At 42.5% G+C, this 24,805-nt stretch overlaps 1 pseudogene; it reads left to right on the forward strand.

Moving 5' to 3' along the window:
* The first annotated feature begins 22,770 nt into the window (after positions 1-22,770).
* LOC115619027 overlaps positions 22,771-24,805 on the forward strand; it is a 49,184-nt pseudogene continuing 47,149 nt past the window's right edge.

Here is a 24,805-nt window from a genome sequence, read left to right on the forward strand (position 1 = left end):
GTGAATGGTATGGAATAAGGGTCAGATACTGTCCTGGGTTCAGCTGTACCAGTCATTTTTCTCCTTCTTAGTAGCTGGTGCAGTGCTGTGTTTTCAACTTTGAGAACAGTGCTGAGAACACGCCAATATTTTTGTTGTTAAGTAATGATTACTCCAATCGAGGACTTTTCAGTCTGTCATGCTCTGCCAGTGAGGAGGGGCACAGGAAGCTGGGAGGAAGCAGAGACAGGACACCTGACCCATAGTATCCAAAGGGGTGTTCCATACTGCAGCATGTCTTGCCCAGTATATAAACTGGGGGGAGTCACCCAGAAGGCCCAGATCATTGCTCAGGTCAGGCTAGGTATCATTCGGAGGGTGGTAAGCAATTGTATTGTGCGTCACTTGTGTTTATTGGGTTTTTTTCCCTTTTCCCTTTTAGTTTTATATTCTCTCCCCTTGTTATTTCCCTTATTGTTATTATTATTAGTGGTAGTAGTTTTGTATTATACTGTAGTTATTGAACTGTTCTTATCTCAACCCGTGGGATTTACATTCTATCGATTCTCCTCCCCATCTCTTGGGGGGGGGGGGAAGAAAGAGGGGAGTGAGTGAGCAGCCGCGTGGTTCTGAGTTACCATCTGGGCTTAAACCATGACAGACTCTTCATCAGGGACTGTAGCGATAGAAGGGGTAATGGGTTCAAACTAAAACAGGGGAAGTTCAGATTAGATATAAGGAAAAAGCTCTTTACTGTGAGGGTTGTGAGGCACTGGAACAGGTTGCCCAAAGAAGTTCTAAATGCTCCATCCCTGGCAATGTTCAAGGCCAGGTTGGACAGAGTCTTGGGAATTGGGGGTTGTGGGCATAGAATCATAGAACAGTCAGGGTTGGAAAGGACCTTAACATCATCTAGTTCCAACCCCCCTGCCATGGGCAGGGACGCCTCACCCTAGACCATGTCACCCAAGGCTCTGTCCAACCTGGCCTTGAACACTGCCAGGGATGGAGCATTTACCACTTCTTTTGGCAACCTGTTCCAGTGACTTACCACCCTCACAGATACTGTACAAATGGTTAATAACCACTTCCTATCTAGACCTTTGAATCTTTTAGCATGGCTGGACCGCATGGCAGTTCCTAAAACATATATATTCTCTGATGATTGCTGGTTCATAGAATCAGAGTGGTTTGGGTGGGAAGGGACCTTAAAGATCATCTACTTCCAACCCTCCTGCTATGGGCAGAGACACCTTCCACTAGACCAGGTGCAACCCAAGAGACAATTGGCCTCCTGGGCTGCAAGTGCACACTGCTGGCTCATGTTCAGTTTCTCATCAACCAACACTCCCAAGTCCTTCTCTGCAGGGCTACTCTGAATCACTTCTCCACCCAGCCTGTATTTGTGCTTGGGATTGCCCAGACCCAGGTGCAGGACCTTGCACTTGGCCTTGTTGAACTTCGAGGTTGGTACTGGCCCACCTCTCAAGCATGTCAAGGTCCCTCTAGATTGCATCCCTTCCTTCCAGTGTGTCGACCGTACCACACAGCAAAACTTGCTGAGGGCGCACTCAATCCCACTGTCCATGTCGCTGACAAAGAGTTTGAACAGTGCCGGTACCAATACTGACCCCTGAAGAACACCACTCGTCCCTAGTCTCCACTTGGACATTGAACCAATGACCACAACTCTTTGAATGTGGCCATCCAGCCAATTCCTTATACTGTGAGTGGTCCATCTGTCAAATCCATGCCTCTCCAGTTTAGAGACAAGGATGTCATGCAGGACAGTGTCAAATGCCTTGCACAAGTCCAGGTAGATGATGTCAGTTGCACTTCTCTTATCCACCAACGCCATGGCCCCATCATAGAAGGCCACCAAATTGGTCAGGCACGATTTCCCCTTAGGGAAGCCATGTTAGCTGTCAGAAACCAATCAACCCCTTATTGTCCATGTGCCTTAGCATAGTTTCCAGAAGGATCTGCTTCATGATCTTGCCGGGCACTGAGGCGAGACTGACTGGCCTGTAGCTCCCTGTGTCTTCCTTGTTTCCCTTTTTAAAAATGGGGGGTATATTTCACCTTTTCCGGTCAGCAGTAACTACATCGGACTGCCACAACTTCTCAAATATGATGGATAATGGCTTGGCAACATCATCTGCCAGTTCCCTGAGGACCTGTGAATGCATCTCATCAGGTCCCATGAACTTGTTCTGATATGTTAAGTGATCAAAAACTTATAGGAAATCAGAACCTATGAGCTTGAATGCTTGTCGTGGTTTAAGCACCATCCTCCTGGCACCAGCCATTAGGAAGGAGAAAAATAACTGCTACAGCTGAACCCAGGACAATGCTGACAGTCAATTTCTGACAAAGTCTTAATTTTGTAAGATATTCTTTCAACATGAAAAATTTCCTCAATTTGTTGTGAAGGTTGGAGGGTATGTTCACAGAAGTAAACGAACTGTATGCATAAAGCCTGGGATATAATAAATCCACTGAATAGCTGACAATATTTCAGAAAGAGGAAAAAAAGATTCTGGAAAGAAGACTTGTAAATCTAAACAATTTTTTTGAGAAATAGACTTTGTCGTATTGCAAGATAAGTGTAATGAAAATCTGAAAAAATACAATTTTAAGTATTGCTGCATTTCAAGGGAAAGCCAAAGAAAAGTAACTGGATAGCAGCAAAACGGAAAGCAGTAATGCTTAGACATTGCTGAACGAGAAAAACGTCCAGCACTTTATACTGACTCATGGATGGTGGCAAGTGCCATGTGGGGGTGGTACAGCAATGGAAGTAGAGCAACTGGCAACGCAGAGGGAAACTCATCTGGGCTGCTGCATTGTGGCAAGATATTGTTGCCCGGGTGCAGAAACTAGTGGTGAAGGTATGCCACATATATGCTCATGTATCCAAGAGTCAGGCCACTGAGGAAAATCAGAACAACCAACAGGTGGATCAAGCTGCTAAGATTGAAGTGGCTCAGATGGATTTAGATTGGCAACATAAGGGTGAATTATTTTTAGCCCGGTGGGCCCATGACACCTCAGGCCATCAAGGCAGAGATGCAACATATAGATGGGCTTGTGATCGAGGGGTGGACTTAACGATGGACACTATTGCCCAGGTTACTCATGAATGTGAAACATGTGCTGCAATTAAGCAAGCCAAGTGGTTAAAGCCTCTCTGGTATGGAGGAAGATGGCTGAAGTGCAAATATGGGGAGGCCTGGCAGACCGACTATATCACACTCCCACACACCCACCATGTGCCTATGATGATGGAAGCAACCACTGCATGGCTGGAAACATATGCTGTGCCCCACTCCATGGCCAGAAACTCTCTTCCGGGCCTTGAGAAACAAGTCTTATGGCAACACGGCACCCCAGAAACAATCGAGTCAGACAACAGGACTCATTTCCGGAACAACCTTTTAGACACTTGTGCCAAAGAGCATGGCATTGAGTGGATATATAACATCCCCTATCATGCACTAGCCTCTGGGAAAATTGAATGGGACAATGGACTGTTAAAAACTACACTGAGAGCAAAGGGTGGTGGGACCTTCAAACATTAGGATGCACATTTAGCAAAAGCCACCTGGTTAGTCGACACTAGAGGATCTGCTAACAGCCCAATGAAATCTTTTCATACTCTAGAAGGAGATAAAGTTCCTGTAGTGCACATAAAGAATATTCCTTTCTGTCTCTTTATTTCCTCTCAACCTTTTTTTTTTTTTTCCTCCTTTTTTTTTTTCTGTTCCCTTTTCCTCGCTTCTCCTCTGCATCCCACTGGGGTCCTGGGGGTGAGCAAGCCGCTGTTTGGTACTCTAGTTGCTAGCTGGGCTTAAACCACAACACTGTTAAATGCAGTTCTCTCAATAAACAAGTAAATGCTTTTTTTGTGCTCGTACTTATTTGTAGCTTCAGCAATATAAGATTATTTCATTTTCTATGGCAGAGTGGTCATTTCTTTTGTGTCCTTGTGGGTTACGATAAATGAAAACAATTTCTTACAAGTTACTTTCATGTGATACCTATCCATGGCAATCAAGAAAACTGTTGGAGCATTGCTGTTTGATATTTTTGAAATATCTCAGCTTTTTGCCAGTTTCAATTGTTTTGATGCTTTTCAAATTTTATAGTTTGGGTTTTTTCTTAACTCCCTTGTATATCTGCAAAGCTTGTTTTCCATGGTTGCCTGTGCTTATTTGTGTTTAGAAGTTTCATGTTTTCTACAACTTTTTTCTTTACCCAATTCTTTTCATTCAATAAAAAGATTACATTGGTAAATTCAGCTACTCTGATATATTTTAACAATAATATATGAAATTTTCAATTACCACTGTAACTTCATCTCAGCCAAAACCAATGCAGTTACTTTAGGGAGGAGATTTCATAATGCATTTATGAACTAGAATTACTCTATTGTTTAGTCGTGGTGCTGATTAGAAAGCAATTCTCCAGAGAGAGAGTAACTCTCAAGTTCATAGAATCATAGAATAGTTAGAGTTCGAAAGGACCTTAAGATCATCTAGTTCCAACCTCCCTGCCATGGGCAGGGATGCCTTGCACTAAACCATGTCGCCCAAGGCTCTGTCCAACCTCTCCTGGAACACTGCCAGGGATGGAGCATCCACAACTTCCTTGGGCAACCCATTCCAGTGCCTCACCACCCTCACTGTAAAGAACTTCTTCCTTATATCTAACCTGAACTTCCCCTGTTTCAGTTTGAACCCATTAACCCTTGTCCTATCACTACGGTCCCTAATGGAGAGTCCCTCCCCAGCATCCTTGCAGGCCCCCTTCAGACAGTGGAAGGCTGCTATGAGGTCTCCACACAGCCTTCTCTTCTCCAGGCTGAACAGCCCCAACTCTCTCAGCCTGTCTTCATACGGGAGGTGCTCCAGCCCCCTTATCATTCTCGTGGCCCTCCTCTGGTCTTGCTCCAACAGCTCCATGTCCTTTTTATGTTGAGGACACCAGAACTGCACACAATACTCCAAGTGAGGTCTCACGAGAGCAGAGTAGAGGGGCAGGATCACCTCCTTTGACCTGCTGGTCACGCTTCTTTTGATGCAGCCCAGGATACGGTTGGCTTTCTGGGCTGTGAGCGCACACTGCCAGCTCACGTTCAGTTTCTCATCAACCAACACCCCCAAGTCCTTCTCCACAGGGCTGCTCTCAATCACTTCTCTGACCAGCCTGTAGCTGTGCCTGGGATTGCCTGACCCAGGTGTAGGACCTTGCACTTGGCTTGGTTGAACTTCATAAGGTTGGCATTGGCCCACCTCTCAAGTGTGTCAAGGTCCCTCTGGATGGCATCCCTTCCCAACCAAACCACACAGCTTAGTGCCATCGGCAAACTTGCTGAGGGCGCACTCAATCCCACTGTCCATGTCGCCGACAAAGATGTTGAACAAGATCGGTCCCAACACCGATCCCTGAGGGACACCACTCATTAGTGGTTTCCAACTGGATATTGAGTCATTGACCACAACTCTCTGCCATCCAGCCAGTTCTTTATCCACCAAGTGGTCCATCCATCAAATTGATGTCTCTCCAATTTAGAGACAAGGATGTCATGTGGGACAATGTCAAATGCTTTGCACAAGTCCAGGTAGATGACATCAACTGCTCTGCCCCTGTCCATCAGTTCTGTGGCTCCATCATAGAAGGCCACCAAATTGGTCAGGCAGGATTTCCCCTTAGTGAAGCCATGTTGGCTGTCACCAACCATCTCATCGTTTTTCATGTGCCTCAGCATGCTTTCCAGGAGAATCTGCTCCAAGAGTTTGCCAGGCACAGAGGTGAGGCTGACTGGTCTGTAGTTCCCCGGGTCTTCCACCTTCCCCTTCTTGAAAATGGGGGTTATATTACCCTTCTTCCAGTCATCGGGAACTTCACCTGACTGCCAGGATTTTTCAAATATAATGGACAGTGGCTTAGCAACTTCATTTGCCAGCTCCTTCAGGACCTGTGGATGGATTTCATCAGGTCCCATGGACTTGTGTGCGTTCAGGTTCTTAAGATGGTCTCGAACCTGATCCTCTCCTACAGTGGGCCTAAGGTCTTCATTCTCACAGTCCCTGCATCTGCCTTCCAAGACTTGGGTGGTGTGGTCAGAGCATTTGCCATTGAAGACTGAGGCAAAGAAGTCATTAAGAACCTCATCCTTCTCCAAATCCAGGGTAGCCAGTTCTCCTGATAGCTTCCGGAGAGGGCCCACATTGTCCCTAGTCTGTCTTTTATTTGCTATGTACCTATAGAATCCTTTCCTGTTATCTCTCACATCCCTTGCCAGAATCAATTCTAACTGGGCCTTAGCTTTCCTGACCTGGTCCCTAGCTTCCCGGACAATATCCCTGGATTCTTCCCAGGCTGCCTGTCCTCGCTTCCACCTTTTATAAGCTTCTTTTTTCCCCTCTAAGTTTCCTCAGCAGCTCCTTATTCATCCATGGAGGTCTCCTGGCCCTCCTGCCGCATTTCCTTCTAGTCAGGACGCAATACTCGTGAGCTTGTAGCTGGTGATCCTTGAATATCAACCAGCAGTCTTGGGCTCCCCTGCCCTCTAGGGCTTTATCCCATGGAACCTTACTAAGCAGGTTCCTGAAGAGGCTAAAGTCTGCTCTCTTGAAGTCCAGGGCAGTGAGCTTGCTGCATGCTCTTCTCACTGTCCTGAGGATCTCAAACTCAACCATCTCATGATTGCTACAGCCAAGGCTTCCCTGGAGCATCATATTTCCAACCAGCCCCTCCCTGTTGGTGAGCATGAGGTCAAGCATGACACCTCTCCTTGTCAGCTCCTCTATTACTTGCAAGAGGAAGTTGTCTTCCACACGATCGAGGAACCTCCTGGATTGCTTGTGCCGGGCCCTACCGTCCCTCCAACAGATGTCAGGATGGTTGAAGTCCCCCATGAGGACAAGGGCCTGCGAGCGTGAAGCTGCTCCTATCTGTCTGTAGAGCGCTTCATCCACAGAGTCCTCCTGATCAGGCGGCCTGTAACAGATCCCCACAGTGATGTCCCCCATCACTGTTCTCCCTTTGACCCCAATCCACAAACTCTCTGTTGACTCATCACCTGTCCCCAAACAGAGTTCCATACTCTCCAGCCTATCACTGACATAAATAGCAACTCCCCCTCCCCCTCCGCCTGGCCTGTCTTTTCTAAAGAGCCTATAACCTTCCATTTCAACACTCCAATCATAGAAGCCATCCCACCATGTTTCTGTGATGCCAATGATATCATATCCCTGTAGACGTGCTCACATCTCTAATTCCTCTTGTTTATTCCCCATTGTCCTGGGCGTTTGTATAGAGGCATCTGAGCTAAGCTCCAAATAAAGATGACTCAATGGCTGGAGCAGCTGAAATAGCTCTGCATCGCTCCAAGGACTTATTACAGGTGCTGGCAACTGACTGGGAGTGTTGGGATGGATCCATGCCCCCCTCCCCCAACACATCTAGTTTAAAGCTTTCTTGACCAGCCTGGCAAGCCTCCTACCAAAACAGCTCTTCCCCTTCTTTGTCAGACCAGCTCCACCAGCCTCCAGTAGACCTGGCCTCCAAACAGAGTCCCATGTTCCAAATAATCAACCCCCTGACTATGGCACCAGCATTCTAACCATTTATTAACCTGCCAAATGCGCCTAGCCTTTTCAAGGTCCTCCCCTTTAACCTGGAGGATTGATGAAAAAACTATCTGAGCTCCAGAGCCCCTAACCACCTCTCCCAGGGCTCTATAGTCCTTCTTAATGTTCTCCAGGCTACTTCTGTCAATATCACTAGCACCCACATGGACCACTAGAAGGGGATAATAGTCAGCAGGACTTACCAGACCAGGCAGCCTCTCAGCAACATTCCTGATCCGAGCCCCAGGTAGGCAACACACCTCCCTCAAGACTGGGTCAGACTCACAGATGGGTGCCTCTGTGCCTTTCAAAGTAGAGTCACCTACTACTATGATCTGCCGCTTTTTCCTGGAGGTACTAGTAGCAATCCTCTTTACTGGTGCATCAGCTGGTTGTTCATTTGGTGAGGTGTGTGTTTCCTCGTTAGCCCCCTGCAGAACTGTCAAGCAGTTCTGGATGGGGACATCAGATTTTGGAGGAAGCCCCTTGCTTTTAATTGTCCTCTTCCTCCTTTTTTTGTTGTTGTTTTTTGTTATTAGTTTCCAGCTTCCTGGGTTAATGTCCTCCTCCTTTTCTGTATGAGCTATGATGAATGCTTGTGGCCCCTGCACAGTTTGGGCCTGGGGCAAGCAGTCCAGCTCCCTCTCAGGTTCCCTGACATCTTTTAGCTTACTGACAGTCTCCCACAGCTCAGCCACCTGCTGCAGGAGGACCTCCACCAGGGTGCACTGAGTGCAGCCCTGTCCATTTTGTACTCTTGCCTCAAGAGACAAGTGGAAACACTTACTACACTCCAAGGTTGCGCTGCAGCCTCCCCTCTCATCAGCTCTGTCTGGGTGCCTACGGTAGCCACTGCCGGGGCAGCCAGAGCAGAGCTCCCAGACTGAGCCCTGAGGCGAGTGCTCACCATCCTGCTCATGCTACCAGCACAAACTACCACGCCACACCCTGATCGCTCGTGCTCGCTGGTACGGGTTTTTACCCACTCAGGACTGGTGCCGTCCCTCCTGGCGTCGCCCCCTGTGAGTCAGCTGCTCACATCAGCTGAGCTGCTAGCTCCTGGGCAAATCCTGTTGAGGACTTGAGGCTTCCTCGGTGGCTCTTGCCGCTTAGAATTGAGGCTCCTGGGCGCTGTGCTTTCCCCTGCTCTGGTGTTGAAGGTGTTCTCTCTGGAAAATTCTCCTCCATTTGTCTTCAAAGAGTTTTTTTAGCAGCAGTAATAAAATTGATCACAGCTTTGCCAAACATGGATGCAGTTAGGATGATTTATAGTTCACCGCTTATTTTAAAATCTTACTACTTATTTTCCATATATTTTGTGGCCTCAGTCCCACATAATGTTAGAAACAGACTTATTCCAACTACCATATAAGTGCGTATACCAAAATGTTTGGATAATGCCATAGTGGGTGAATATCAGTGTAGATTTGTTCCCCCGTGTGGTTTATTTTGTCCTGTTGGTCATATCTTTTAATCTTTCTGTACTTCCTCAGATACAGAATTGCTTTCAGTGTTCAAAGTACCTTTGTGGTGTAATCAGTACAGTGATGATATTTTACAAGTTTTACAAAACAATTGCATACATGGTCTTGATGGAAGAAAGAGACTTCTTGTAGGTGACAAGAGTCCTAAACAGTGCTATCTTTGAATCAAAAAAATTGTTGATGATTTCAAAAAGAAATGAGAAGTAGCTAAAGCTTTTACTGGTAGTCTGCTGAAAGGCAGGGAAGGCATCGCTCCCTGCTCCCCCATAGCTTGTCCTTGATTTGAATTAAAAATGTTATCTGACTTTTTTGCAGCATATCTAGGTTTGCTTCACACACACACATACACATACATGCACACATATTACTTTCCCTGTAATGGTTACTGAAGCCATTGGCCTAGAGAACTTGGGAGTGTGATCAAAGTGGTATGCGGGAGCTAACATATAGAGCTATATGTACCAAGCAGTGGTTTCAGTAAACTTAATGGCCCACAAAACCTGCTGAAGGTTGGCAGTAGTCCACTGGAAGTCAGTGTCCTGACCAGAAATCTGAAGGTGATGTCAAATACTGCTACTCTTTAATGAATCTGGAGTTAGTAGGACCACATACATTTTACTAGATAACAATAAATAAATTTTGCTTGCTTCATTTATTAAGATTGCTTCACAGCTAGAAAAAAAAAAGATATCTAGATGATCCAATAGCTCTTCTTCCATCCTCCCTCAAATACTGTATGAGTGTTTAATACTGCTTCCAGTTGCTCTTGCACAGTATATCTTGATGGAATCAGACTATTCTTTTTTCCAAAAAACATATTTTGCATAAGTATAGTATTTATCTACATAGTTTCATGCTCGTGCATCTTTCTGGATATATGTAATGTTATTTCTATCTTTTATGGCGGGGTGCTCATGGTTTGTAAAAGTGTTTCTCCCAGGTGCTTGCTTATAGGAGAATATATTGTGCCTAGGTGCATGGGAGGGAATAACTATGCTAAAACTGGGATGTAAAGCCTTTCTGATCAAATTCAGTTTACATTGAACATCATTGTGTTCTTCCTCAAATCACCAGTGACAAGCTGCAGCTCTTGTAAAATAATGCTTGTAAAATAATGTCTAGTGTTATGCTTTCACACTACGTGAATGTCTGCAATTTTTCTGACAAATTTTAAGCAAATACTGAAGATCTCTCTTTTCCTTTATCTAGGCTAATACAAAAGGGATGTGAGCTCATTGCATCTTTACTGCAGTATGTGATTTTTAATTAGTATAAAGATTTATATTTCTAAAGTAGTATATGTTACTACAAATTAAAAGCTTAAGTACATTATTATAAGTGGATATGAGTGCAGTAAAGCCTTTAAATAAAATCTCAGTCAGGAATACGCTGAGGATGATAAGAGAAAAGGTATATTTTTCTTAAGGAGTAGTCCATATACTTGCTGTCCTGTAGTAAGCTTCCTTGCTTTATCACAGACCAATTTGGTTATTACGAATTTTTTTTAATTGCTTTCTAACTACATTGATTTTATGCTTTTTTAAGTTACCTCACTAAATACTCCCCTCCTCAGCAGATTTCTGCACTTAATTTATCTTTATATTATGGATTTTAAAGAAGCTGAAATAGGAGCTATTGAAACCATAACCATTTTTAGCCATATGCTTGCAGAAGTTTTGAATGCCTTTTCCTGCCACTTTTTTGTCATGGTAGCTTGTTATTATATTACAAAAGTAAACATTTGTAATAGTGGTTGTCATTTTTAGAATGGGTATAGTTGTTGTATGTCTGGCCTGTGGCCAGACTAGTTGACAGACGTCATTGAAAGGTCCCTCCTTGTTGCACAGGGAGACGTGCTCTCCCCATACAGCAGAGCACTCTGTATAGCGTTCGAGGGTGTTATATGTGTGAGAGTTACCGAAGATTCAAAGTCTGGGTCTTCATGGTCAGAGCACAGTCCACCTGTGACTTTCTGCTGATAAAAAATATGCTGTCCACTATGGATCTACCATAAGTGGGTGAAGAGGTCTAATGCGTTGCTATAGGGTGGTGTTTCTTCACCTAGAAGTTACTCAAAATAGGCTTGCAAGGAATTTTTACTTCTGCACCTCAGGAAAGCTTTTTATGCCAAAGCCAGAAATATATGTGGAAATGTTTAGTCCCCTTTGGCTTTTGGAGCTAAGCTCAGCATATGCATGAGTCTTTGCAGGACAAGGATACATTTTGAACCGGTCTCTGAGTATTGGTGAGCAAGATAGACATATCTTTAGCAAGGTTTAGTGCTTATTTAATACAGTGTATTATTTAATTCCCAAATCATAAGAAATCAAATTAATAATAAGGAAGGAGTTCTTTACTGTGAGGGTGGTGAGGCCCTGGAACAGGTTGCCCGAAGAAGTGGTAAATGCTCCATCCCTGGCAGTGTTCAAGGCCAGGTTGGATAGAGTCTTGGGTGACATGGTTTAGTGTATGGTATCCCTGCCCATGGCAGGGGGGTTGGAACTAGATGATGTTAAGGTCCTTTCCAACCCTAACCATTCTATTATGCTATGATTCTATGTGCATACCTTGATGCATTTGAGTTGGTACTGGGAAACTAAATAACAGCAGGAAGGATTAGAGAAACGTAGGAGTTTTTTGTAACATTTGCTTCAGATATTGGATAGCTTACTTAGGAAGCATGCAGAAGAGAAGCCCATTTCATTAGCTTTGTGGCAAGTATCTGTTGCAAATAAAGGCTGATATTTCTTGGCTTGTTTTGTAGGAGGACTCCTTTTCAGTGGCTACTGAATAGTGCCACAATCTCAAAGTATGACTAGGTGGCTTCAGAGCAAGTAATCCAACCAATTTTTTTTACACGTTTCAAGTAGGTGGATTTGACTTCATAGGAGCTAGAAAATACAGGCAGGTAACTTTAGACATCCATCTTTGAAGATCTGTGTCTTCTTCACTAAGGAGATGATCCTTCTTGACCAGGGCCTGTGACATTCCACTGAAGGTGATGGCTCAGTCTGTGGAGTTAGTGCTTTGGTTGTGAATGTTGTCCTGTTTGCAGTGAAATGTTCTCTGACAAATGTGTCTTCCAGAGATATGCTTGATTGTCATGGTCTTTAAGACCAAATAACTTCATACGGAGAGAAGACAAAGGATGTATCAAACTGAGGAAATAACAATTACTACTAAACTAGTAGAGGTGTAGGCTCAGTAAGTTTGGGTCTAGAGCCAAATAACAGAAAGGTTTTTCTTCCATGTTTTCACATTCTAAATGAATTTGTTACCCTTTTATAGAAAAATGCTGGAAGAAATAGGATATGCTTTAGCTTTCAAAACTATTTTGTAAAGATGCAGTGGCTGTCATCTGATGGTGGTTTCCAGTATGGGTGCTTGCACTGCATCCTGGGACCCCCATGTCAATGGAGGCTCCACAGAAACCTTCTGGGTGTTATGTTTGTGTTTCATTACACCTGGGCACCGATTATGCTTTTTTCTGTAGTTTTCTGTAGTTTTGTAACATGTTTAAGTTTCAAAATATATGTAGAAGATGATACAAGTATGATAAATTGATTATTCATCTAAATGACATAAAGTGGCAGGTTTTTTAATGTGAGTGAAAGGTGAACAGTGGGTGCTGAGAACCACTCAATATGTACTCCTTGTGAGCTTCAGTGGGAAATGTATTGGCCAAATGAAGAGAGTCTATGTTATTCTCAAGGGAAGATGATGAAGAGCTATTGGAGAAGCTGAGGCAGCTAGAAAAAAAAAATAAAAATATTGTTTTCCCTTTTGTATTTGTCAGCTGCTCTAACAGAATAGAACTTAATTTCACACTTATAATATTTGGCTAAAATCCCTGTAACTATTTTTGGAAGCTAGATTCGTTAGTCTTTATGAAGTAGTGTTCAGTACTGTCTTTAAGTGGCAGTGGCTGCCATTAGAACCAGGTTGAGAATGTTCCCTGTTAAGTTTTTAATTTTAATGAAATGTCATACCTGATCTTTTGCTTTGTTAGGATGGACACAAATGGTTAGATACCAGCAGTAGTGGATCAGGAAGAGAAGGAATGGGAGACTGGCAGGAGGACAGACCATGCCTTGCTCATCTAATTTTTTTTTTTTTTTACTGCTCTTCATATAATTAAAAATGCTAAATGGCAAAAGGAAAACTATGAACACTACTGGAACTGTTAGTGGCTAGAATTTATCTGAAACACTAGTGGCTGACCTTTTCAGGGTCATACTGAACACTGCTCCTTGCATTGCTTCAGGCCAGCTGGACTAGCCCAGGGTTCTTGGGACCTGTTGAGGGTCAGGTAGCTGAGTGCCAATATTAATTCTTGCATACTGTCTTCAAAATGCGCTCTGTAGATCACATCTAAGCTTGCCCCCAGTATTGATTGTCACTAAATATGGCATTTGCACTGAGCAAAATATATTCTTCTCCCATATTCTTTACTTCTCATGCAGTGTTTTTTCATTAAACCCTGGGCTGCTCTTCTCACAACCTGTTGTTAAGCGCGTTGTTCTAATAAAGCTACTGTGTGACCACTTTTTTTCATGAGTATGTTTCTGTGGTCACCCATGGTTTTGACCACTGCTGGTATGCAAGTTACCTTTGCTAATTTGCTTCAGACAAAGGTTTGGTTTGTTTTGGGGTTTTTTGCAGGGGTTTCTTTTGTTTGTTTGGGTTTCTGTTTGTTTGGGGGAGGTTGTTTGTTTTTGTTGGGGTTTTATTAGTAACTGCATGAAATTACTCAGCAGCTATAAATTTTTTCTCCCTATGATTATTTGTGGATATGGCAGACAGAGCTTTCTGTTTCTTGGTGAATTGACTCTTTCCTATTTCAGAAATTGCCTTTTTCCTGTTTTCCTACTGCTAATAAAATCTGGTCCAGTGTTGCTATTAGATAAAGCTGTTTTCCCAAATAAGATAGCAGAGAAGCAGAGACACCTAACTGTTTCTAAACATTGAGGAGTACAGGAAAATGGATTGGACCTACTATTCGGCTTTATATATTGTTATATGACATTTGTAAGAAAAATACTTGCAGAGAATTAGTATTAAATTCACTGAGCCATTCAGAAGTAAAACTTGCTTGTATATTTCACAATAGTTTCCTAAATAACATGCGTATTGCATACTTTGTGTTAAAATATTGAATCATTGATCCATAGAGAACCAGTTGTTAATAATCTAACTGTTCAATTACTGTTTACAAGTCTTCAAAATTAAGCCACAGAAATAAACAAAAGTTTTGCCTTCTGTATTGCACAAGATGTTTCATTAGACTGTTTCCATGCACTACATTAGAATCATAGAATAGATTGGGTTGGAAGGGACCTTCAAAGGTCATCTACTCCAACTCCCCTGCAATGAGCAGGAACATCTTCAACTAGATCAAGTTGCCCAAAACCACATCCAGCCTGGCCTTGAATGTCTCCAGGGATGGCACATCTACCCCCTCATTGTAAAAAATTTTTTCCTCATGTCCAGCCTGAATCTCCCCTCTTTTAGCTTAAAACCATTACCCCTTGTCCTATCGCAACAGGCCCTGCTAAAAAGTCTCTCTCCGGCTTGCTTATAGGCCCCTTTTAAGAACTGAAAGGCCGCAATAAGGTCTCCCCAGAGTCTTATCTTCTCCAGGCTGAACAATCCAACTCACAGAATCACAAACTAACAGAATCACAAAATCACAGAATCATTAGGGTTGGAAAGGACCTCTGGAGATCATCTAGTCCAACCCTCCTGCCAAGGCAGGGCCACCTAGAGCAGGTTACACAGGAATGTGTTCAGGCAGGTTTTGAATGTCTCCAGAGAGGGAGACTCCACAACCCCCCTGGGCAGCCTGTTCCAGTGCTCTGCCACCCTCAATGTAAAGAAGTTCTTCCTCGTGTTGAGGTGAAACTTCTTGTGTTTCAGTTTACAGCCATTGCTCCTCGTCCTGTTGATGAGCACCACTGAAAAGAGTCTGGCACCATCTTCCTGGCACCTGCCTTTGAGATATTTATATGCATTAATGAGATCCCCTCTCAGTCTTCTCTAGACTAAACAGGCCCAGCTCCCGCAATCTCTCCTCATAAGAGAGATGCTCCAGACCCCTGATCATCCTTGTGGCTCTCTGCAGGACCCTCTGCAGGACCCTCTGCAGTAGCTCCTTGACTTTCTTGTACTGAGCCCAGAACTGGACACAGTACTCCAGATGTAGCCTCACTAGGGCCAAGCAGAGAGGGAGCATCACCTCCCTCAACCTGCTGGCCACACTCCTCCCGATGCACCCCAGGATACTACTGGCCCTCCTGGATGCAAGGGCACACTGCCAGCTTATAGTCAACTTACCTGCCAATACTCCCAGGTCCATTCTCAGCTGAACTGCTCTCTAGAAGGTCTGCCCCCAACCTGTACTGGTAGTTGGGGTTCTTCCTCCCCAGGTGCAGTACCCTACACTTGCCCTTGTTGAACCTCATTAGGTTTCTCTCTGCCCAATTCTCCAGCTGATCAAGGTGCTGTTGAATGGCAGCACAGCCTTCAGGTGTACCAGTCACTCCCCACAGCTTTGTATCATCAGCAAACTCCCTCAGCCTTTCCTCATAGGAGAGGTGGTCTGGTCATTTTTGTGGGCTTCCTCTGGACCCTCTCCAACAGGTCCATATCTTTCCTGTACTGAGGACTCCAGAGCTGGACACAGGACTCCAGGTGGGGTCTCATGAGAGCAGAATAGAGGGGCAGAATCACCTCCCTTGACCTGCTGCCCATGCTTCTTTGGATGCAGCCCAAGAGACAATTGGCCTTCTGGGCTGCAAGCTCACATTGTCGGCTCATGTCCAATCTTTCATCCACCAGTACCCCCAAGTCCTTTTCCTCAGGGGCACTCTCAATCCCTTCACCCCCAAGCCTGTATTGATACCAGGGGTTGCCCCAACCCAGGTGCAGGACCTTGCACTTGGCCTTGTTGAACCTCATGAGGTTCACGAGCCCACCTCTCGAGCCTGACCAAGTACCTGTGGATGGCATCCCCTCCATTGGGTGTGTCAACTGTAGCACTCAGCTTGGTGTCATCTGCAAACTTAATGAAGGTGCACTCAATCCCACTATGTCATTGATGAAGATATTAAACAGTACCGGTCTCAATACTGATTCGTAGAACTCCTCTCAGTTTATATACTGGGCATGACGTGCTGTGGTATGGAACACCCCTTTGGCTAGTTTGGGTCAGGTGTCCTGTCTCTGCTTCCTCCTGGCTTCCCCTCCTCCCTGGCAGAGCATGAGACTGAGAAAGTCCTTGATCAGGGTAAACATTACTTAGCAACAACTAAAACCATCGGTGTTATCAGCATTGTTCCCAGGCTGAAAGTCAAAAACACAGCACTGCACCAGCTACCAAGAAGGAGAAAAAATGACTGCTGTAGCTGAACACAGGACATGGGGTCAAACTGGTTCAACACCGAGTAAGTTGCTCCTGTATCCGCTAAAAATTTCACCTCATTTTCTCCAGTCCCTAGCTTCAATTTAACCAGTGGATCCGCTAGGGTAGATTCCCCAGGTCCCCATCACCGGAGCTATCTGGGCATTCTTCAACTTAGGACAATCTCACTTTCAATGTCCATTCTCCTTACAATATGCACACTGATCTGATCCCACAAGAAAAGGTTTTGCTCTTTCACTTCTTCCTGACATTCCTCCTGTACCTCTGCCCTGACTTCTTGTGCCAATTCCTCTACCAATCCCTGCTTGTCCTAAAGCTGCCACCGTGGCTGTGGCTATAGTACGACCCAACCTTTTCTTCTCTATCTGTTCCCAATTTCTGTACACTCTCCACATTTCTTCTATCAATTTTTCTATATCACAATTATCTGTTTTTTTAAATTTCTGAAGCTTCTCTCTAATATCTTCTGATGATTGCCCTAAAAATAGATTGGCTATCTGGTGCTTCCCTTCCTCTGAGGAGGGATCTAATGCAGTCAACTTTCACACTGCTTCTTTCAACCTATCCAAAATCTCGGTTGGTGTTTTGGCTTGCCCTTGTTTTATAACAAATAGGGCTGACCAATTTACTGGTTTTGGAATTGCATTTCCCAATCCAAATTTTATCCAATTTTGATATTTTTTCAAAGCAGCATAATCTGCAGACATATCATAGTCCCAATCTGGTGTTGTGGTGGGAATATGATTTTCCACTCTGCCTGCTAATGCCCCTGCAGTAATCTGAGCACTTACATGAGTGCAGGCAGTTTTTAACACCAGCTGTTTTTCTGTTTCAGTTAATGCATCCAGCATTACATCTACTTCTCCCCAGTCAGGATCTTGGCTTTTAATGATTAACTCAAATCTTTTGCCACTCTGTTGGTTTCATATTACTCATTTTATACACTCACACACGGGATCCCACAAGCACACTTCACACAACTACAATACCTAAAACACAAACAAAATCCAATTAGACAAACAACTCTTAATGACACAATCACAACATACAGTACAGCCTTAACCATATCATATCGTCAATACCAAAATCATTACCATGATAATCCGCAAAACTAGGTCAAATACCAGCAAGTCATAAACAGAGTTCCAAATAAATCCAAATGTATACCAATCGGGCGCTAGCAGCCGGGTATACACCTCTACCTATGAAACTTTCTCTGTCTCGATTTACGGGAGGCACCAAATGGGTAGCTCATAGGGTACTCTATTGCAGAATACCCCCACCACAGCTAGGGTAGCTCATAGGGTGCTTTATTACCAAAACACCCCCACCACAGCTAACCTCCCATAAGAGCTCTTTTCCTTTACCGTTACACCTATATAATATAGTTCATAAAGAATACCTTATAAAAGATGGTCCTTGTCTGCTCCCGCGGTGATCCGAATGAGTCGAGGGGTCCCTCCGGGACAATTCCCCAGGGGTACCCAAGGGAGCCCTGTTCTCAGCAGGTCCTGCAGCCAAGCAGAGAGGGTCCCATCCGGGGTGCCAGATTGATTTGTAGAAGTCATTAAGAACTCGCTGTCGTGGTTTAAGCCCAGCTGGTAACTCAGAATCATGCAGCCGCTCGCTCACTCCCCTCCTTCCTCCTCCCCCTGCTCCCGGAGGGATGGGGAGGAGAATCGGAAGAATGTAACTCCCATGGGTTGAGATAAGAGCAGTCCAGTAACTAAGGTATAATACAAAGCCACTACTGCTACCACCAGTAATAATAATGATAAGGGAAATAACAAGGGGAGAGGATACAATCACTCACCACCCACTGACCGATACCCAGCCCGACCCGAGCAGTGATCTGGGCCTTCCGGGTAACTCCCCCCAGTTTATATACTGGGCATGATGTGCCATGGTATGGAATACCCCTTTGGCTAGTTTGGGTCAGGTGTCCTGTCTCTGCTTCCTCCCGGCTTCCCTTCCTCCCTGGCAGAGCATGAGACTGAGAAAGTCCTTGGTCAGATTAAACAGTACTTAGCAACAACTAAAACCATCGGTGTTATCAGCATTGTTCCCAGGCTGAAAGTCAAAAACACAGCACTGCACCAGCTACTAAGAAGGAGAAAAATGACTGCTATAGCTGAACCCAGGACAACAAAGTTTTAAGTTGACAAGCAGGTATTCTTTATTGCGGCACCGGGGAACACGGGGGATAGCTCCTCCTAGCGTGTCCCATCAAACAAACTGTGATTATATTGTTGTTAATCATACATATTCATTACATTAAATGCATATTTATGAAGTTGCTTATACATGACATCACATTTCTAGATTATTCTTCCTGCATGCGCACTCTATTATGGTAGTGGTCTTTGGGACCCCTGGTGGTTGTTTCTTCATCATCTTCTTCTTCATCACCTTGTCCTTTGGCTGAACTTCAAGTTTGGAAAGTCCCATCATCAAGCCAACTACCACCAGTCCAGTTCTGGCTGGTTATTGTGAAACCTCATTTCTGTTACTTACTCCTTTCTATTGTTCGAAACCACCAAGCTCAACATCCCGTAACCACAAAACAAAAATGAGTTTACTTATTTACAAAAGATAATTTTTCATTTTTTACTTTCCTGTCTCAATACCTGGCTTAAGAATTTATCCTCAATGCACTCCAGGAGTCTCCTGGATTGCCTACAGGTCGCCATGCTACTTTTCCAGCAGATGTCAGGGTGGTTGAAGTCCCCTAGCAGCACAAGAGACTGCAAGCGTGATGTCTCCTGTAGCTGGAGTAAGAAAGCTTCATCAGTAGTCTCCCCCTGATTGGGCAGCCTGTAGTAGACACCAATCATAACGTTTCCTTTGTGGCCTTGGTCCCTGATTCTTACCCACAAGCTTTGACCTGCTTGTGGCTATTCTTCAGAAACAACTCTTTGCACTCTGTCCATCTCTTGATGTAGAGGGCAACCTGTCCACTCTTCCTTCCTTGCCTATCTCTTCTGAACAGCCTGTAGCCATTGATAGCCACACTCCAGTCATGGGATCTGTCCCACCAACTTTCAGTAATGGCCATCAGGTCATAGCTTTCCAGCTTCACAGTGGCTTCCAACTCCTCCCGTTTGTTGCCCATGCTGCGTGCATTGGTGTAGAGGCACTTCAGCTGGGCTGTCAGTCTCATCACCTTCTTAGAGGAACACCTCTTAATTTCTTTGGAGTGTTTCACTGGTGTTTCCCTGTTGGCATTAATTCTGGTGTATTTAGTTTTATAGTTCATGAAGCAAATAGTTCAGAGTGAACAATGCAATTATTCATGTGCAGACCACTAAGCTTATTCATTAAAAATAATAGTCCTCACACTATTGAGCTTGCTCAGTACTTTAGAATTACAATTTGGATCCATTTCTTCAGATTTTCTCAACTAATAAGATGGGAGCTGATATCTGATGGTTTAAAACTAATAATCAAAAGAATTTAAAAGATTCCTAATACTGCCATTTGGGGGGGGTGTGAGTTAAAAGTTAAATTTTATCTGAAAAAAAGCCTTGTATCCTTTTTGCTTGGTTCATGAAAAGCTGAAATGTTTAAGAGCAAAATCGTTGCTTCCTGATGAAGCAGAAGGATTTTGAGAAATATCAGTCTCCCTGGTCCAAGCTAGCACGTCAGTATCTTGACTCAAGAATAGTTTTTGTTGCATGAAGATCAGGATCAGGGCAGGATTGAGTACACTCTGGGCTTTTTAGTTTTGTTTTATTTTTGTGCTGAGGTACGGTAACATGCAGACTGACAACCCAGCTGTTGTCATGTAGCAAACTTCAGCTTGACTAGAATAGATGAGGGGTTTTGCTTCAGATGTAAAAATAAACAAAACCTGTAGGCTTAGGCTACAAAATGAGGATGTCCTGCAGTATGTAGGAAACTGTAGATTCACAATAAAAATATTTTTTCCACAGATCCAACAGTATAAGACTATTTAATAGACTATAGTTTTAGCCAAGCTTGAGTTAAAATAGGAAGGGTTTTTTTGAGTGCTTCAGAAACTGTGTTCTATAAAAATGCACACAATAATTAAATTCTGCAAAAAGATAACTAGTTTACTGAGCAAAAGTTTTCAGACTCTGTTGGTCTTTCCCACCTGCATGGAGGAAAAGCACAAGAATTATTTGTGCAGGCAAGAGTGGATCAGTTTAGTTGTCATGTGAGGAAGAAAGATAGTTGCTTCTGCTTTTTAGAGAACAAGTACAGATTGTGAAGCCTCCACTGTCATATTGCAATTCAAGTCCAAGGGCCTCTAAAAGCCTTTTTTTTTTTTTATTTCAGCTGGGAAGTTAATCATGGTTATATGAACAAATGAAATACTGTGTTATTCTTTCACTGCTGGGATAGTGTTTTCTGTCTTGTATACAAAGTATTCATGCAACTGACATGCTTCATGCCATGGAATAACTAATAAAAAACAGAGTAACTCTGTTTTTAGCTAGCACCTATATTATTTTAGTGCTGTACTGTTTCTATACAGACAAAGATTTTTGTTTGAACTGTTGGGGCTTTTTTTAACTGAGGGAAAAAATGTAAATTCAGCCCTTTTTAGACAGGCTTTTTCCTCTATTTTAAGCTTTTAGGCATGTTCTCAATTTTAACTCTACCTGCTGATGTAATGTCTTTGTTTTTAATGAAGAACAGTTAGGTTTTGTCTCTTTCTAGAAAGCAATAGTATGAAATTTAGTGCTGGGACAAAAGTAACTTGTCACTTGCATTAGTCTTGAAGTTAAGCAAGCATTAATGCTTAACCTCTGAAAAGACATTCTTAGGTGGATTGTTTTTCTATTTGTAAACATTTAAGTCTTTAATTGCTAGACAGCTCTGAGTGTCTAAATTTGGTTATTAACAGTAGTTTTAGATGTTGCTTGAAAGAAAATGAATTTTGTTTACAATATCCGTCTGCTTACTACATTTTATTACTGAACAGGAAGTGTTATTTCCTGTCTCAGAATACTTTGTTTCCTTGGTGTCTACAATGAGAGAAAAAAACCAAACCCAACACAACTACTCCTTCTGACCAGTGAAAACTTCTCATTTTTTCTAAGTAAGGATTTGTGATAAATGAACTTTAATAATACATGGCTGATAGGCATTGTAATTTTAACATCTTATTGCAGTGAACATTGTAGGTAATATGTTGTAGGTAATATGTTGTAGGTCATCATACAGTACATAAATGTAGTTTTAACTGCATAGCTAAAAGTTTTAGAAGTTGAAGACTGGATGCATGAAAGCAGCTGATGTAAATATGCAATTGCTTCTCACTGTAGCTACATTTTTATATAGCCTTATCTTCCACTTTAAATTGTGATTTTATTTTGAAACAATTTTATCTTAAGAGTTGGCTTAATCAAGCTTGCTTATTTTTATATGGCTAACTTCAAGAAGATGGAAGGGGATCATGTACTGCTGCTTAAGAATGTGGTTTTCTTGGTGATTTAGCAGATAATTCAGGAGAATCAGGAAATCTTCCAGACTGTTCATATTTTTTTTTCAGTGTCTGACAGTATTTTTTGCTGCATTGTTGTTGCCAGCAATCAAACTACTTTGCTCTAGGTCAAAAAAGCACAAGCCCAGATGGATTATACTTTCACTTCACAGATGATATGAACTTGCTGTGAGTTTTGCTATGATTATAGCTGACTTGAAGTGCTTCTGAGTCATCAGTCACTCATAAACTAATACACAGTATGTTTAAATTAGACACAGAAATCATGAAAGTAAGGCTAGTGTCCTTGAGAATTGCTTTCCAAGTCCTCTTTTTTTTTTGAGGAAGAGTTCATGTATAAGAAGAGGCACTACATACATAGCTTCATGCTTGTGCATCTTATGAAGATGGAAGCTTTTCACCATTAATTTATATTCAATTTGTAAATTGTTTTAAAATAGAAATTGCAAGCTTTGAATTGCCAATGCATGCATGAACCGTCATAACACTTGTGAATGTTTTGGTAAATGACATGACATACAGGGTAATTTTTGTATTGGTTTAATATTTGCCAAGATATTCCTCTTTACTGGGTGTCCAGTGTTTCAAGCAATACACATATATTTTAAAGAAATACCTCTCAATATAGGTATGATGTGAACTGTAGACTAGCAAATTAGTTGTAACTATTGAAAAACTTGCTGCAGTCAGTTGGAAGTAATCTTTTAGCAGCTGCATTGTAAGGAGATGGAGAACAGGATGGCACAAAGCTTAAGAATATTATAGTATTATACCTTAACTAAAAATAATTGTATCTGACTATAATAATTTTTTTTTCTTTGCTGTAGTTGTGACATGGAGAATAGAGAAACCCTCAGGGGGTTGCAGAAGATGGATGACCACCCAGAAGAACGTATGATAAGGGAGAAACTCAAGGCAATGTGTATGCCTGCCTGGAAGCATGAATGGCTTGAAAGAAGCAGCAGGAGAGGCCCTGTGGTAAGTGGCACAGAAGTAAGGGCAATAACCATTAAAACTATTACAAATAAAAAAATCCCTTAACTTTCTTTTAAAAACCTCTTTATTCTTAACAATTTGCAGACTCTTAATTGTGAACCTCTTATTTTTTTAGTTAGCTGTTTAACAGGAAATTGTGGCTGACTTTATGAAGTGTATGCATTTATTAAGTTTTATTTTTTAAAAAAGGCATATTGCTGTGCTGCAGTATAAGATGCTGTGCTGCAGTATAAGATACTGTGCAGTATAAGATACTGTAGTGTATAAGTACTGTAATAATAGTATAAGATGCTGCTGTGGCAACACTTCCCTCTAATGTTAACAGCAAAAGTAGCTCATGTTCATTAGATAAAAAAATTACATTTGAGTACAAAACTGCCCTGTAGTGCTTTATGCTCCCTTCATTATTTAGGATTCCATGAGCTTGCATTTCCTTAGTTTGTTAAAATGTTTAACGTGTGGATTTTTTTGCTAGATGAATATACAAACTGCAAGCTTATTAGAACCAGAAAAATCAAATCTGAGTAACTCCTTCACATAAGTTTCAACTCTGCTAAAACTTTGATGCCAGAGTATTCCTATTAGCCTTTTTGGGTAATGCTTTTTTATAAATGGCTCATTAGTAATTTTAAGAAATTTCATACAGATCAAACCGAAACTTTATTAAACAGTTACGATTCTAACAAACACTAGCATATTCAGTATAATGGTGGTTAATAATAGCAACTAGTTATGCATGAGTGTAGTTGCATTGATCAATGTGACTCCTGTGTAACACTTGATGGGAGTGCAAATTTAAAGCTAAGATCATCTGATGCAGTAAACAAGTGTTTAGGGGCAGCTTTTCTAGAACAGAAATAAGGGTTGGTAAATTTCTTTCATAAGACCATTGAAAATACTGAAAATGCACCAAAAAAGCAATACCTTGAATAACACAAAACAGTTCTTACTCGAAAAAATTTCCAAACGCATCTTGGTTACTGCATAGCTTGAAATTATGGTTCCCTGCTCAGCTCACTTCCCTTGAGGGTTCTGGGTTTTTTAATACAACTTTTGATGCTCCAGATTCTCAATCACCACCATTTTACATTTAAACTTTTTCAAGCACTAGCAACTGATAACTATAACTTGTCCATAGGCACATGAATCTGCTCTGTTAATTTCAAGTGTTACTTGGAGCTTCCCTCTGGCTTTGAGTCAAGCCTCTAAGACATGGGGCCTTACTCTTCTCATGCATTACGTAAATCTAAGGGGCAGGCAGCTGCAAGTTGTCTTGAAATATGCCATATCTCGGTGTCAAAATTCAGTGTTTATGCAATAAAGCACTGTATTAGTAGTGTATGTGCTAACTCTTCTTGATCATGTGTCTATTCAGGTAGTGCAACACTGTGCACAGTGATTAGCTCAGATACCAGATGCAGTGTAGCTGTTTTACTTGTATTGCAGGCAGAAAAGCTAGCTGTGGTTCTTATAGGGCACAGCACACCTTATTTTTGCTGTATTGCCTTCAGGTTTAACGCAATTTTACTTTTCAGCAACCATTCATATTGTGCTGTAGAAATAGCAATCCTAGTATTTATCAACTGATACTGTATGTAGCAGATGGATCCAAGGTTATGGCTCTTAAATAAGCAGTCAGTATCTGTAGAAAAAAATATTTTGGTTCCTACTTTCCAAATGGGAGAATTGCCATGAACGAGATGCCATGAATGACAATTACAGAAGTGCTTTGAGACTCAAATCAGTTGATGCCACAGCTCTAACATGTGGCACAAATGGACAAGAAAAATGGTTTTTGCTTCTGTGTTGTGTATAGATT

This window comes from Strigops habroptila, chromosome W (assembly GCF_004027225.2).
Source record: "Strigops habroptila isolate Jane chromosome W, bStrHab1.2.pri, whole genome shotgun sequence".
NCBI lineage: Eukaryota > Metazoa > Chordata > Aves > Psittaciformes > Psittacidae > Strigops > Strigops habroptila.